The sequence below is a fragment of the Puma concolor genome, chromosome A3 (assembly GCF_028749965.1).
Source record: "Puma concolor isolate L17-30 chromosome A3, mPumCon1.1.hap2, whole genome shotgun sequence".
NCBI classification, from domain to species: domain Eukaryota; kingdom Metazoa; phylum Chordata; class Mammalia; order Carnivora; family Felidae; genus Puma; species Puma concolor.
Window position 1 is genome coordinate 105,525,049 of NC_141669.1, and position 15,304 is coordinate 105,540,352.

At 39.6% G+C, this 15,304-nt stretch overlaps 1 protein-coding gene across 4 annotated transcripts in view; it reads left to right on the plus strand.

The window, feature by feature from the left end:
• Positions 1 to 2,378: 2,378 nt before the first annotated feature.
• Positions 2,379 to 15,304, plus strand: part of PAK5 (p21 (RAC1) activated kinase 5) — a 321,116-nt gene continuing 308,190 nt past the window's right edge. For all 4 annotated transcript variants that reach the window (XM_086701691.1, XM_086701692.1, XM_086701693.1 and 1 more), the window contains exon 1: positions 2,379 to 2,566. The gene's annotated coding sequence lies outside the window, so the exon portion shown is untranslated. The remainder of the gene's footprint in view (positions 2,567 to 15,304) is intronic.

Consider the following 15,304-nt stretch of genomic DNA (forward strand, 5'->3'; position numbering starts at 1 on the left):
CCTTTCTTTTACTGATGTGATGTATCACATTGATTTGCAGATATCAAACATCCCAGGTATAAATCCCACTTGATCATGGTGAATAATTCTTTTAATGTCTTGTTGGATCCGGTTGGCTAATATCTTGTTGAGAATTTTTGCATCCATGTTCATCAGAGAAATTGGTTTATAATTCTCTTTTCTGGTGGGGTCTTTGTTTTGGAATCAAGGTAAAGCTGGCCTCATAGGATAACTTTGGAAGTTTTCCTTCCATTTCTACTTTTTGTAACAGCTTCAAAAGAATAGGTGTTACCTCTTCTTTAAATGTTTGGTAGAATTCCCTAGAAAGCTATCTGGCCCTGGACCCTTGTTTTTTGGGAGATTTTTTATTACTAATTCAATTTCTTTACTGGTTATAGGTATTTTCAAATTTTCTATTTCTTCTCATTTCAGTTTTAGTAGTTCATATGTTTCTAGTAATTTGTCCATTTCTTCCAGATTGCCCAATTTATTGGCATATTATTGCTCATAATATTCTCTTATTATTTTTTGTATTTATGCTGTGTTGGTTGTGATCTCTCCTCTTTCATTATTAATTTTATTTATTTGGTTTCTTTCCTTTATCTTTTTGATCAATCTGGCTAGAGGTTTATCAATTTGGTTAATTCTTTCAAAGAACCAACTCCTGGTTTCATTGATCCATTCTACTGTTTTTTGTTTTTGGTTTTGGTTTTGATAGCATTAATTTCTGCTCTAATCTTTCATGGTTCTCTCCTTGCCTGAGTATTTTGTGAATTTGACTATGATGTGCCTTACTGATGGTCGGTTTTTGTTTAATCTAATGGGAGTTTTTTGTGTATCCTGGATTTTGATGTCTATGTCTTTCCCCAGGTTAGGAAAGTTTTCTGCTATGATTTGCTCACATAAACCGTCTACCCCTTTTTCTCTCTTCTCTTCTAGGACTTCTATGATTCTGATGTTATTCCTTTTTAGTGAGTCACTGATTTCTTAAGTCTTATACTGTGCTCTTTTGCCTTGGTTTCCCTCCTTTTTTCTTCTTCATTTGTCTCCATAACTTTGTCTTCTATATATCTGATTCGCTGCTCTGCTTCATCCATCCTTGACGCTATGGTATCATTCAATATTGCATCTCAGTCATAGTGGTTTTAATTTTGTGCTGGCTAGATTTTACTTCTTTTATCTCTGTAGAAAGGATTCTATGCTTTTTTTCAATTCCAGCTAGTATTCTTATTATAGTGATTCTAAATTCTAGTTCAGACAGCTTGCTTATATCTGTGTTGATTAAGTTCCTGGATGTTATTTCTTCCTGTTCTTTCTTTTGGAGTGAATTTCTTCATTTTGTCATTTTGGAGGAAGAAAAAGAATTAATAAAATAACAAATAAAAATTAAAAATTAAAACAACACAAAAAATCAAATAAAGAAAGCCAGATCCTAGGTGTGTTTTGGTTTGGTTGTTGAAAGAAGCTTGATAGAATAGAGAAAAAATGGGGAAAAAAGAAAAGAAAAAAAAGTAAGAAAATGCTTACAAATTTAAAATGTATAAAATAAAAAAGAATAAAATGAAATGAAAAGGGAACAATAGATTTAAAATACATTTACAAAAAATGCATATAGTAAATTTTTTAATTTTATATAAAAATGGAAAATAAAAATAAATTTTTTCTCTCTTTGTATCCAAGAATAAGAAAAGAAAAAGAAAAAAAAAAGATGTACCATTGAACAGAATGAAATCCGATTGAAATTAAATTAAGTTTCCCCTAGAAGTCACACTATGAAGCACTTTATAGTCCATACAGTAAGCAGATGGAGACACTTGTGGTCATCCTCTAGAGCTTGGTTGGTGCCATTGGACAGGAGCTTGGTGTAATGGCTACATTCTCCACTAGGTGGCGCTGCTTAGCTTACTGGGGTGGATTGGTGTGGTGCACGTGCACATGTATGCCTGGGAGAGGGAAAATGCCATCACCCACTTTCCAAGTTTCTGACACAAGAACTCTGTGCTCTCACTGACCCGCAATCAAGCACTTTGTCTTTGTCTCTGGCTTCCCTCCACTTTTCACTCTACACTGTCCATGTCCAAGCCTACCAGGCACCATTTACCTCCCAAATTTTATCTCAGATGGGGCTGTGTTTCCAAACCCCTCACTTCTGAGGGCCTTGTGGCTTGGACCCACTCTGACCTGACCCTCCCCTAGCAATGGCCAGGTGCCAGCTTGCCCCCAGGAACGTTCCTGCAATCACATTGCTGCAGAGGCCCAGAGATTGTGGCTGGGTGCCAGCTTGCCCCAGAAAAAATTAATGGGATCAAGTAGCAGCAGAGGTTTAGGGATTATGGTAATCCACAACACACACCTGGTGCCAGGTTTCACTGCACCCTGGCATCTTTATTCCAATACCAGCAATTGTGTTCTCCCGAGTCTGCTGAGACCTTTGCCTGTGGGGAGGCTGTATGGCTTCTAACAAAAGCCCTCTTAGCAGAACTGCTTTTCCCTGTGTGACCTGTGGACCCCTTGGACCTCACTGCCTGCTTCTAGGGGTTCACCCTTCCCACCAGAGCACTGCCAGGTATTGAGGTCCAGAATTTCTGACACTGCTCTCCCCTGTTTATATAGTCCTAATAGTATTGAAACCCTCTCTTGTCTCCTTTCTCCCTTACTTGTTCAGTCACTTGTGGGTATTCCCTCTCTTTCTCTTTCTCTCTAGCTACTTTCAGGGGAAGTGCTTTTACTGTACTCTCCCCCTTTCTCTGTCCTCTCTCCACAAATACAGCTCCCTACTCTCCATGGCTTCTCTCTCCCCAGTTTACCTCCCTGTGCTACACACCTGCCAAGTTCTGTGGTTCAAGTTATGCAGATTGTTGTGTTAATCCTCAGATCAATTTTCAAGGTTTGCAAAAATGGTTTGGTGCTGATCTAGCTGCATTTCAAGGATGAGAGAAGCAGAGAACTTCCATGCTGCTCTGCCATCTTGGCTCCTTCCCTAAAACATTTATTTCAAGAACATTTTTTTCAGTAGGATTGTTCTGTCAGATTCATGAAGCCCACTGCTATTAAAGCAAATCTTTTTTCCTACTAAATCAATTTAATGCATTACTTGCAAATATTTTTTTAAATGATTGTTTAGATGGGAGAACACATAATAGAACTAGTAATGGAAAAATAATTGAAATTGCTTGTTTAAGAGGAGAACAAGGAAATGCTGGAAAAGTCCTTTTCATAGTTACCAAAGACAGGAATGGCACACCATCTACTCTCCAGGATTCTGTTCTTATACCTTTCAACTAGAATTTCCATTTGGTTCTTCTTCTTCTTTTTTTTTTTTTTTTTAATAATTTCTATTTCTTAACTGATATTTTCTATTTTAGGCAACATTGTCATTGTACCTTCTTTTCCTGTTTAATCACGGTTTCTATTTGTTCTTTGAACATATTTATAGTGGCCATTTTGATGTCTTTGTTAGATTCAACATCTGGTTGCTCCCAAAAGTACTTTCAGTTGCTTGCTCTTTTTCCAGTTCATGGGTCATACACTCCTATTTATTTGCATGTCTTGTAATATTTTGGAAATGTAGTCACTCTGGGTTCTTCTCCCCACCTCTACTCCCACCCTCCTCACTTCCAGGGCTTATTATTATTATTTGCTTACTTGTATAGTGACTGGATGGAGAATTTTAGTGGAGTCTCTTCACACTGTGTGAAGCCTCTAATGATGCCCCTGTTGGTGGGGTGTGGGTGGGGGCTGTGGTGGGTAAGCCTATAGTCACCCTCAGAGCATAGTGATGTTCTCTTTGGCTCTTTCTTTCTTTCTTTCTTTCTTTCTTTCTTTCTTTTAATTTTTTTTTCAACGTTTATTTATTTTTGGGACAGAGAGAGACAGAGCATGAACGGGGGAGGGGCAGAGAGAGAGGGAGACACAGAATCGGAAACCGGCTCCAGGCTCCGAGCCATCAGCCCAGAGCCTGACGCGGGGCTCGAACTCACGGACCGCGAGATCGTGACCTGGCTGAAGTCAGACGCTTAACTGACTGCGCCACCCAGGCACCCCTCTTTGGCTGTTTCTTTAAATTGACCACACCCAGCTATTAAGAATCACTGATTTGGTGGCCAATTGCTCCATTGTTTACAACAATGTCCTAGGCTCTACAAAGTAATACCATCAAATTAGGCTCCTTTGAAAGATAGTTACTAAATATTAGTGTTTTATATTTGTTCTGAGCCCAGGAGGGATTCTAGTTCTCTCTGGCAAACTACCTCTCCCACGGTTGAATTTGTATTTCCAGTGAATCTACCAATCTCCTTCCAATTACCTTTCAGCACAACCTCCAACTGTTTTTGAGAGCACCCTGAGGTTTGAACGTCTCTATACTCTGCTGCAAGGAAGTCAGTTCCTTTGTGAAGACATAAGGGGCTGTTTTAAGGCCTGCTTTGTCCCCCAGTCCACATCTGGAACTCTGGAGCTAAGGATGGGGACGGCAGCACGTATATTTTTGGAACTGAACCCCAGGTAAAAGGGAGGAGCAGATGTGTCAGGCCATCTCAGCCCACCTCTCCTGGCACAGAACCATGGCTGTGCAAGTCAAGGTATGGGACCTCAGCATTCCCAGAGGTGCTGTGCCCAGTAGAACCTGGAACTTCCTTCCCACCAATGGGAGCTGGCAGACCAGGGACACCCACCTCTTTGGTAAACTCTCCCAGAACTGAGTCTTAGCAACAAGTAGCCGGGGGTAGGGTGAGAAGCATTGAAATCCTGTCCCTCCCAGTAAGGTAGGCCTGAAGTAGGAAAGGGGCATAGAGGGCACCCTATGTTTTGGCTGCACTAGTCTAGAGTGAAGCTTTGTCCTACAGAACTAGAAGGCAAAGAGGGAATGGTCAGTCCAAATACCACAGACTCACTGTTCTTAATGAAATGTAGTAGATTTTCTTTTTTTTTTTTTTAATTTTTTAAGTAGGCACCGTGCCCAGCATGGAGCCCAGAATAGGGCTCAAACTCATGACCCTGAGATCAAGACCTGAGTTGAGATCAAGAGTTGGATACTTAACCAACTGAGCCACCCAGGCACCTCCTTTGTTAGATTTTCTTAAACCGATATTTGTTTATTTGCTGTATTCCCTTACCATTTCTAGAAACTTTAAATCATCATATATATTTTTAATTTAAAAAATTATCATTATTATTATTATTATTTATTTACCCTGGGGAGCACACCCACTGAGTTCCTCAGCTCCTCAACTGTCATGATGGAAAATAAATGCCCTTTATCTAATACTTTTGTCTGTAAATTCAACTTTGTCTGATATTAAGACTCATCTCTGATTCCCAATTTCATTTAGCATTAACTTTCTACTTTTGCCCACTTTTTTCTTTTTTGTTTTTTCTTTTTTTTGCTATTCTACTTTAGATCTGTTTTGTATATTTTGCATATTGGTGGATTTTGTTTCTTGATCCTAAGGTATGATCTTTTATTTTTAAAATTTCCTTTTTCTTTTATTTCTTTTTTAATTTTTTAAATATTTATTTATTTTTGAGAAATAGGGAGAGCAGGGGAGGGGCAGAGAGAGGGGAGCAAAGCATCCAAAGCAGGCTTGGTGCTAGCAGCAGAGAGCCTGATGTGGGGCTTGAACACATGAAACATGAGATCATGACCTGAGCCGAAGTCAGAAGCTTAACCAACTGAGCCACCGAGATGCCCCTTTTTAAAATTTTTTAATGTTTATTTATTTTTGAAAAATTTCCTTTTTATTTTCAAAGCCTGGGACCATACCTAGTGTTCATTACATATCTGTGGAAGAAAGGTTTTTTCTTCTCCTCAGGCCTGGGTAGGGAGAGTCCTCCCAGGCCTCCTGGGAAAAGCTCCAGGATTTGCCAAAAACCTGTATCATTCCTGCCAGAAGCTGCTTTTAGAAGTCACTAAGATCAACTTCATTAAGAAAAAAAAAACTTACTACCTTTGTTGACATAAAAATGACATACCACAAATTGCCTATGTCTAAAGGATATGCTTTGACAAGTTTTGATACATGCATACAACAGGAGACAATATCTACAATCAAGATGTACCCAGGGCACAAAGATCAATCGCACCTGAGGTCCAGGGATCCCACACAGACCAATTTGGCCACTTGCTGCTGACAAAATCTCAAGGCACAGAGACTAGTGCTAGTGAAACAAAGGGAATTGATTTCAGTGAGGCCAACACTGAGATGACAGTGTCTCAAAGATTGTATTCAAAGTGCTGAAAATAGTTCTAAGTTCATATGAGGGAAATGTAGAATCAATGTTGGTGGGTACATGAAGGTGGGCAGAAAGTTTGGGTTGATCATTGTCTTGGTTTCAGTCTTGCTGGCATCAGGGCTTGATGGGGTGGTTTTGGTTGCCATTATGGGATGCTTTGTTGCCTGAGGTAAGAGACAAGCTGGAAAGAAGAACTTAATCAGAAAGCACAGACTGAGGTCAAAGTGGAGGTGGTTGAAGTCCTTTTTTAAAGGTAGTTAACCATCATCCCCAAGAGTTTCCTGGTGCCCCTTGTGTTTCCTGTGTTCCTTCCCAAAGAAAGCATGGCCCCCGTTCTCATGCAGCTTGGGTTCTAGTGCTTCTTTTTTTTTGTTTAAAAAATTTTTTTGTAATGTTTATCTTTGAGAGACAGGGAGAGACAGAGTTGGGGAGCAGAAGAGAGAGAGGGAAACAGAATCCAAAGCAGCCTCCAGGCTCTGAACTGTCAGCACAGCCCAACGTGGTGCTTGAAACCATAAACCATGAGATCATGACCTGAACCGAAGTCGGACAATCAACTGACTGAGCCACCCAGGCACCCCATGGGTTCTAGTGCTTCTTGACCATGATACCACATATATCTAACCCAACTGAAGAAAAACTTCATCAGAGACATAGCAGGCCCTTTGCTGTCTCATGATACAACTGCCTTATGCTCTTAGTCCAGGGACTTTTGTGGAGGATTTGGGATATATCTCCCAATGACCTTGTCTAGTACTGGGTAAAATAAATAATGGGATTGTTCAAATTAATTTTGGGAAAACCAAATCTCATGCAGGTGATCTTACTACTTATAGAGCTGCAACCCTTCACTCTTGTGACTCTTCCGTATTTTAACATTTCATATTCATCTATATGATTCTTTGAAAGAGAATTCTTTTATGGGAGTGAAGAGAGGAGGAGAATAACCTTGCTAGGTGCTACCAGCTGCTGACTCTACTTTTCTGAAGCCTCCAAAATAAATATATTTTAAAAACCTTCCAGAACATATTTACCAGAAGCGTCATGGCTGGCTAAACTTGCCTAGTTGGGATAACAGATGTTAATTTGTTTACCAAGAATAAAGTAAGAATCTACGTATATTTTTCATAGAGTGTCCAATTTGGAGGACACAAACATTTATTTAGCCCAAACAGACTTCGTGGTTTATTTTTATCTGAATATTTTACCTACTACATTTTATGCATGCTCAAATAATATGTTGTAGGATACTTTTTTAAAAAGTAAAAGGAAATGTGTATAGTATCTCCATTGAATCAAAACTTCTCTGTTGTGCTTAATTAATTTCAAATCTTGATGGGAGTGAAGGAGAGAGCTAATATTTGAATTTAAGAGCACAGACACTGTCTGGGATTGAGTAACTACTGTGCCTATTGCTAGCTGCGTGATCTTGGGCAAAGTACTTAGCATCTCTGAGGGACGATTTCATCTTTAAAATGGAGATAAGGGATGGCTGGGTGGCTCAGCTGGTTAAGTACCTGACTTTTGATTTGGCTCAGGTTGTGATCTTCTGGTTCTTGAGATTGAGCCCCACATGGAGCTCTGTGCTGAGCATGGAGCCTGCTTGGGAATTCTCTCTCTTTCTCTCTCTGTCTCTGTCTCTCTCTCAAAATAAATAAATAAACATTTTTTAAAAACTAAAATGAAGATAGTAAAATATACCTCACAGGGTAATATTAAGTGTGGCAATATATGTATAATACTTAAAACAGTGTCTGGACAATAAGTGCTATTTATGCTTATTATTCTGCAATGAAATAATACTACTTGAAATGAATGTTTTCCTTGATGTCATGATTCCAAAAGCAAACCAAGTGGTCATAAATGTGAATTTGATATTTAACTTTGAATATATGGACATTAAGATATGATTTTATAGTTTACATTATTCTTAAATATTTTTTGTCACTTTGGCACAAAATAATAGCTCTAAAAATGTTAAGCAACAAAGGCAGAAAATAGCTCAAGACTATTTAGGGGAACCTCTCTCTGAGAATATTGAGTGAGAGGGGTACCTGGGTGGCTCAGTCGGTTGACCCTCCGACTCTTGATTTCAACCCAGGTCATGATTCCAGGGTTGTGGGATACAGCCCCAAATCTGGCTCCATGCTGAGCATGGAATCTCTCTCTCACTCCCTCTGCCCCTCTTCTCCACTCACTTTCTCTTTCTAAAAAAAAAAAGCTTGTATGTGTATATACATATATATGTATGTACACACATACATATATACATATCTATGTATATATATACATAGATATGTATACACACACACACACACACACACACACACACACATATATATAGTGAGAAAAACATATTCATTTTTCACCTCAATCTTCAGAACACTTGGTACTCAGGACAACTCAGTTTTGTGGTCAGAAGATTTTGCTTTAGGTGGATCTGGCTATTTTTCTTTGTATTTCTTATCCCAGTGCATATATGCAAAGGGCATTCTGTAATCATCTGTTAATTCAGTGGAAAACTAGTTCCCCTAGTTTTCCCCTACCATGTTTTTATGCTCCTTGATTCCCAGTACACTTGAAACCAATGTGGCCTTGAGTAAGCAAGTGAGAGGGGGAGGGGCCATGGCAGAGGATGTGGGGACAGTTGTGAGCATGAGCTTTCTACTTCCTGTGATGATTATGCTCTGGAAATGGTCCCCTAGCTCCTAAGGAATGGTACCAATAAATTACACTGATGGCCAAAACCACAGGTGCTCACTAATGTTTGTGTTCTTTCCTTTTTTTCTTTGGCCACAGCTGTGTTACATCTCCCAGCCTCTCTTTGGGCTAGCAGCCATCATGTGATGAGTTCTGGCCAATGGCACGTGAGTAGAGGCCATGAGTGCCGCCTCTAGTACTGACCCATAAAATAACTGGGACTCCTGATACTCATCTTATTTTTCCCATCCACTGACTGAATTAGCAGACTTCCAGGATGTTGATGGGAGACATGCATGGAAAGATCCCTTCAGTAACTGATTAGGTGTCTGATCCATTTTAAATAATGCCATGGCCATATTGTGGCTATAAAGGAGACCCAACATAAGTCCACTGCTGGATAAATTATGGAAGAAGGCAAATTTTTTCTCTGATTCTCTATTCCTGCTTCAACACTCTCCTTTCTTTGATGAAAATAATTAACATTTGTTGAGTGCTTAACATATATCAGAGATTATGTTAATTTCCATACTAATTATAGGTGCTGTCTTATTTAATCTCCCCATCAACCTGATGCAGTGTAATCTGTTATTAATCTCATTTCACAATCGAGGGAAGGAAGTACAGAGAGGTTAAGTTACAGATCTCTAGGAATCAAGATTTAACTCCAGACATTCTCATCTCATCACTAAACGGTACAAATTCCCAATACTTTCTAGGTGTCCGGATTCCTCAGTTGTATAGAACCCTTTAGAGAAGTTTTCCCAGATGACTCACCAAACACATAAATTTTCCTCTTTTTATGCCCTTCAGAACACCTTATCCTAGATTCCATCTCTTTAGTCATCTACTGCGCAAAGAAAGTAATACATTCATTAAGATTTTACTGTTAGCTATTCACTATTTTAAAGGATCAGTATTAACTGCAATGGGCACAGAAAAATGTATAGGATTTGGTACTTGATTTCAAAGGGATTTCAGTTTCTTTATCAGCTGGCCACCCTACCCTGAATTGGAATCTAGAATGTTAGAAAGTCCTGGGTGGGGTTTGGAGTATCCTTGTTCCATTATCCTGACATGTAATATAATCATATCCAAAGGTAGTAGAGATGTGTGTCCAACTAGACTGCATAAGTGGATGGTCAGCAGTGACTAGAGTATCAAGAGCATATATGATGAAATAAAAGGGAATTAGAAAGCAGGAGGTGGGAGAACAAGAATCTGGGGGCAGAGGTAGGTGGGTCTGGCATAACTCCAAAACATGCTGTGCATGTGTACCATCTCCTAGTCTGTTTCTATCTATGTGATGGTCCTGGATCACTTCCAGGAGCCAGAACAGGCTGAAATACGAAAAGATGTCACATAATCATATAACTTGTGTATAGGGAAAAGCAATAAATACCGTGGGGTGGGGGTTCAGATAATATAGAGTGAGAGCTAAAAAGACAACTGGAAAGATTGTATGAAACGTTGTATGGTGTTGGGCTTTCCTGGACACACAGGAGTAGGAATGTGGATATTAGAGAAAGGGCAAAAGAGGCACCATAGGCAGTGGAACTTGCATAAGCAGAGGCATGGAGGTAGCAAAGTTCAAGATGTGCTAGAGGGAAAAAAGAAAGACGTGCTAGAGAAACAGCAAGTTGTTAAATTTTCAAGACCTTGTAAGCTGCACAAGGGGTAGCACCAAGAGATAAAGGCAAGAGATAAGCTACTCAGAGGAAGAGCTCCTAGGTGGCTGAGACCTTGAGGCTAGGTGATCTGGAGTGATAGTGGACCCTCTCCAAGCAGAATTCCCAAGTGAGAGAATTTAGGGAAGGAAGGAAAAGAGCTAAGGACAGAAGAAAGCTTTGGAAGAAACTACAACATATTAGAAAAAAAGACCAAGAGATGAACAGCTCTGAACCAGCAGAATGAAGACAGCAAAGGAAAATTTCAGCAAGTTTTGGGCTAGGAAGAAGATAAGCTGCAAAGTGCTGACTGGCACGCCCTCACTAAGCGATTAGTCATCGCCTATCAGGGGACTGGAGCTGTGCCACGGGCTGGGTATAGATGACACACCAGACTTCTTACATGCAGCTTCTTCTAAGGCAAGAGAGAGAGATTACAAATAAATGAAGAGGAGGACGTGGAGGTGTGGGCGGAGGTTATTGTCCAGAGAAGCACTTAGATGCTCAGAGGAGCAACATGAGGGAAAGAAGATGAGTTTTCAATCTAGGGGACACTTAAGGTTTCCAATGAGGAGAATGAAGGAATGATGAGAAAAAGCTTAACATGCAGGAGGAGGCTAGGAAAAAACAACGGAGGGAGACGTGGGGGATGGTAGGAGGAGAGAGGCTTTGTGCAGAAAAAATGGTGGGTTAATCTGGAAATCCCTTTGGTGGAGAAAGTGAAAGTGAGAGAAGCCAAAATCAGATGACTTTGAACTTAATGAAGTTGGGCATCAGGTTATCTTCGAAGAAGGAGGGGGTGAGTATGGGGGCCCCAAGAGAGTGGAATGTTTTGGCATAAGATCTGTGAGGAATGTCCACAAAGATTGTACTATATTTTAATCCATCAGTCACAAAGTATTTATAGAGCATCTAATCTATGTCCAGTGGTATATTAGATATTATATTTTCACTCTTCCAAGTGCTGGTGGCTCCTGACAACTTGGCAATATCAGCAAATGTTGTAAAATGTGTTCTCTAACCCATCATAGAAGTCACTAATAAAAATAAGGAGTAGTTTTGGATTTAGGTCCTTTAGGAACCCGGGTTGCTTTCTGTTTCCAGTTTAAGACCAGAGCACTGACAGCTCCATTTGAGAGTTTTTAAGTCAACATTATTTATAGTACTATTTCACTGTAACCTATATTTTGTATACTCGGCTATGAGTACATCTTAGCTTTTCATCACAACTTTCTGAGAATCATGTGTGGCTTTATACTTAATAAATTACCATTTTATAAAAAAGATAGTGGGGCTTGGATGACTCAGTTGATTGAGTGTCCGACTCTTGATATTGGCTCGGGTCGTGATCTCATAGTTCATGAAATGGAGCCCTGTGTAGGGTTCTGCTCTGACAGCATGGAGCCTGCTTGGAATTCTCTCTCTCACCCTCTCTCTCTCTCTCTCTCTCTCTCTCTCTCTCAAAATAAATAAACTTAAAAAAAGGTAAAGTTACAGGTGTAGAGGGTTACAGAAAGTATGATTTTAACATGAAGTTCAAAAAATTTGTGGAATCAATGATTAACTCAAAATATGGCAATGAAAAATACCTGAGAAATGGGCCAGTAATCAAAAAAGACAAAAGCATCAAGATAGAGGAAAAGCACATGAGAAATGCACTTTGAAATCTTAAAGTAGTGAATTCAAGGATGGTAGCCACTGTCCATGCTCCATTGGTTTTTCTTCAGCCTTCTTTCTGCCAATGCAATCTGATGTCTTATTGAGAAAGCCTGAGGCTTCCTCATTTATTGGCTAGAGCACAGGACAGGCCATAAATGTCATGAATTAACTCTGTAGGAGGATCCTTCAACCAATAATGGATAGAATTTGGCACTAAAATATTCCAGATTCCTCATCACCCAGATGCAACAATTCAGAGGCATGTTCTACTCATCTCTCAGAGGTACCCATCAGGAGAAGCCTCCTTAGTGCTAACCTGTTCATCAAGAAATGGATTCCTTTCCTCCCCTTTCTTATTTCCTTCTTCCTTACTCATGTTCCACATTTGCTTCCCCAAAACAATGACTTGCATTCAAGTTCTTGCTTCTGGTAGAATTGAGCCTAACATACAGAATGAAACCAAATTCCTCTGCAGAAGAGGAAAAAGTAGAATCCATCAACATAGACTCCATCTTCCCTGTAAATCTAGTCCACATCCAGTTAAACTGCTATCTACCCAATTCCCTAAAATAGAAACCTAAAAATTATCTTTAATAATTCCTCCTCCTCACATTATATTCAAATGATCAAGTTCTATAGGTTTGCCTCATAAATATCTCTCAAATTGACTTCTTTCCATGTCAGTTTGTACAGCCTTCCTCCAATCCAGTCTCCATTCAGCTTTCCAGGGTGAAATTCTCAAAGACAAGTTTGATTTTTTACATCCCACACACTGCTTATAACTCTTTCAATGGCTACCATAGACTGAATGTTTATACCCATCCCCCCCAATTCATATGTTAAATCCTAATGCCCAATATGCTAATATTTGGAAGTAGAGCCTTTGGAAGATGATTAGGTCATGAGGATGGAGTTCTCATGAATAGGATTCATGCCCTTATAAAAGAGACCTCAGAGAGCTTCCTCACCCCTTCCACCATATTAGGACACAGTGGGAAGATGGCTGTCTGTTTCTACTAGTAAGTGGGATCTTGCTAGACACCAAATCTGCCAGTGCCTTGATCTTGGGCTTCCCAGTTTCTATAACTATGAGAAATAATTTTCTGTTGTAGTTAAGACTCCCAGCTTATAATATTTTATTATAGCAGTCTGAGCTGACTAAGGCAATGGCTTTTCATCTCTTTTGCATTACAGCCAGCACTCCTGCAAGGTTTTGCATGATCTGGACTCTCCCCCATACCCTACATCTCCTCTCTTACCTTAAGCCACACTCCTCTTGCTTTCAACTTTCCAGCCATCCAGACTTTCTCTCTCTTTTTTCTTTTTTTGAAGCTTTTATTTTAACTTCAGTTACTTAACATACAGTGTTATATTAGTTTCAGGTGTATAGTATAATGATTCAAGAATTCCATAAGGCGCCTGGGTGGCTCAGTTGGTAAGAGTCTGACTTCAGCTCAGGTCATGATCTTGCGGTTCATGAGTTTGAGCCCTGCATCAGCCTCTGTGCTGACAGCTCAGAGCCTGGAGCCTGTTTCAGATTCTGGGTCTCTGTCTCTCTCTGCTCATCCCCCACTCACACTCTATCTCTCTCTCAAAAATAAATAAGCATTAAAAAAAAAAAAAGAGTTCCATACAATACCTGGTGCTCATCACGACAAGTGAACTCCTTAATCCCCATCATCTATTTCACTTATCTTGCCATCTGGCCTTTCTTAACTTTGGTTCCTCCAAATTTCTTGCTCCCTTGCACCATGGGATGTTTGTAATTATGGTTTGGGCTTCTTAGAAAAATCCTTCTCTGTAATCTTCTCCTCACCTAAAAACCCCTTGCCTAGTTAGTGTCTATCCTTCTTCAGGCCTCAGATACAGAGTAATTTTCTCTAAAACATTCCGACATGCCTTGTTATGTTAAATCTATATAGGCTGTTCTAGATCTATGTAATTCTATGCTCACTTTTCACTATTTTAGTTTTTACATTTATATCACTGGTTGTCTGATTAAATTTGGTCTTGTCTATACTGTTTATAATAGATTTTTTTAAATCACTTTTCTATTTCTAATTCCTAGCATAGTAATATGTACCTAATAACTGCTCAATTTGGGAATGAATGAAAGAGGAGATGAGTCAGTGAATGTACGTGTGATAACTTTGCATTTATCACCATAGAAGTAGATATGTTGTTGTGGGAATAAGCAACATAAATTTTGAGGATGCAGAAAAGGACACATAGGAAGGAACCCTGAGTTAAGCTTCCATGTAGGAAAGGATTGCCCTTCTGCCCTAATAACAGAAAAATTACAGAACAGAAACGTGTAGTGAGTCAAATCTGCTTGCATCTCTGACTTTCTCCAGCAAAGTGATAACAGGGTATAATAAATAAAGCACATTAGTTACTCCTGAGGATGATGACTACAGCAAATTAGAAGCCTGAGGGTGCACAGGATGTTCAGAGATGATTATTCTTATATGGATTACTAAAGCATCTTCAAGATGTCTTGCTTTCCCTTTCCCCCCTTCCTGAGAAGAGATCTCTCCTTATCATAAAGTTGTCCCCAATGTATGTTCTGAGAGTTGCTCAATATTAACAGAAGAACATTTTGTTAGTTTGGAGGCATTTTTCTGGGAAGGAACCGGAGGAATTGAAACCATCTCCAAAGGCTTCACAATATTGAATGAACTGATAAGGATTCTTAATCTCTACAGGGTGGATAGAAGACCAGGGAGAACCTAATGTAAGGAAGAGAGACCCTAACAGTGGGTGGTCCAGAGAGATAAAACCATGGAAGGGACCAGCAAAAAAGTATGAATGAGGAAAACCACCTAATGCCTACCTCAGATGGACCCTGGAGGGACTGATTAGTGACTTGATGAGAAAAACTCTGTTTTTTACCAAACTTAAGCCTCTGTGTGTTTTTGTGAACACCTAATAATGGATTTGTTTTTTAATGCCATTATCCCATGTCTTTTTGTCCTTGAAATTTAGGGACAAAACCAAGGGCTACATGAATCTTTACAACTTTGTGGAATGAATGAGTGAAACCAAAT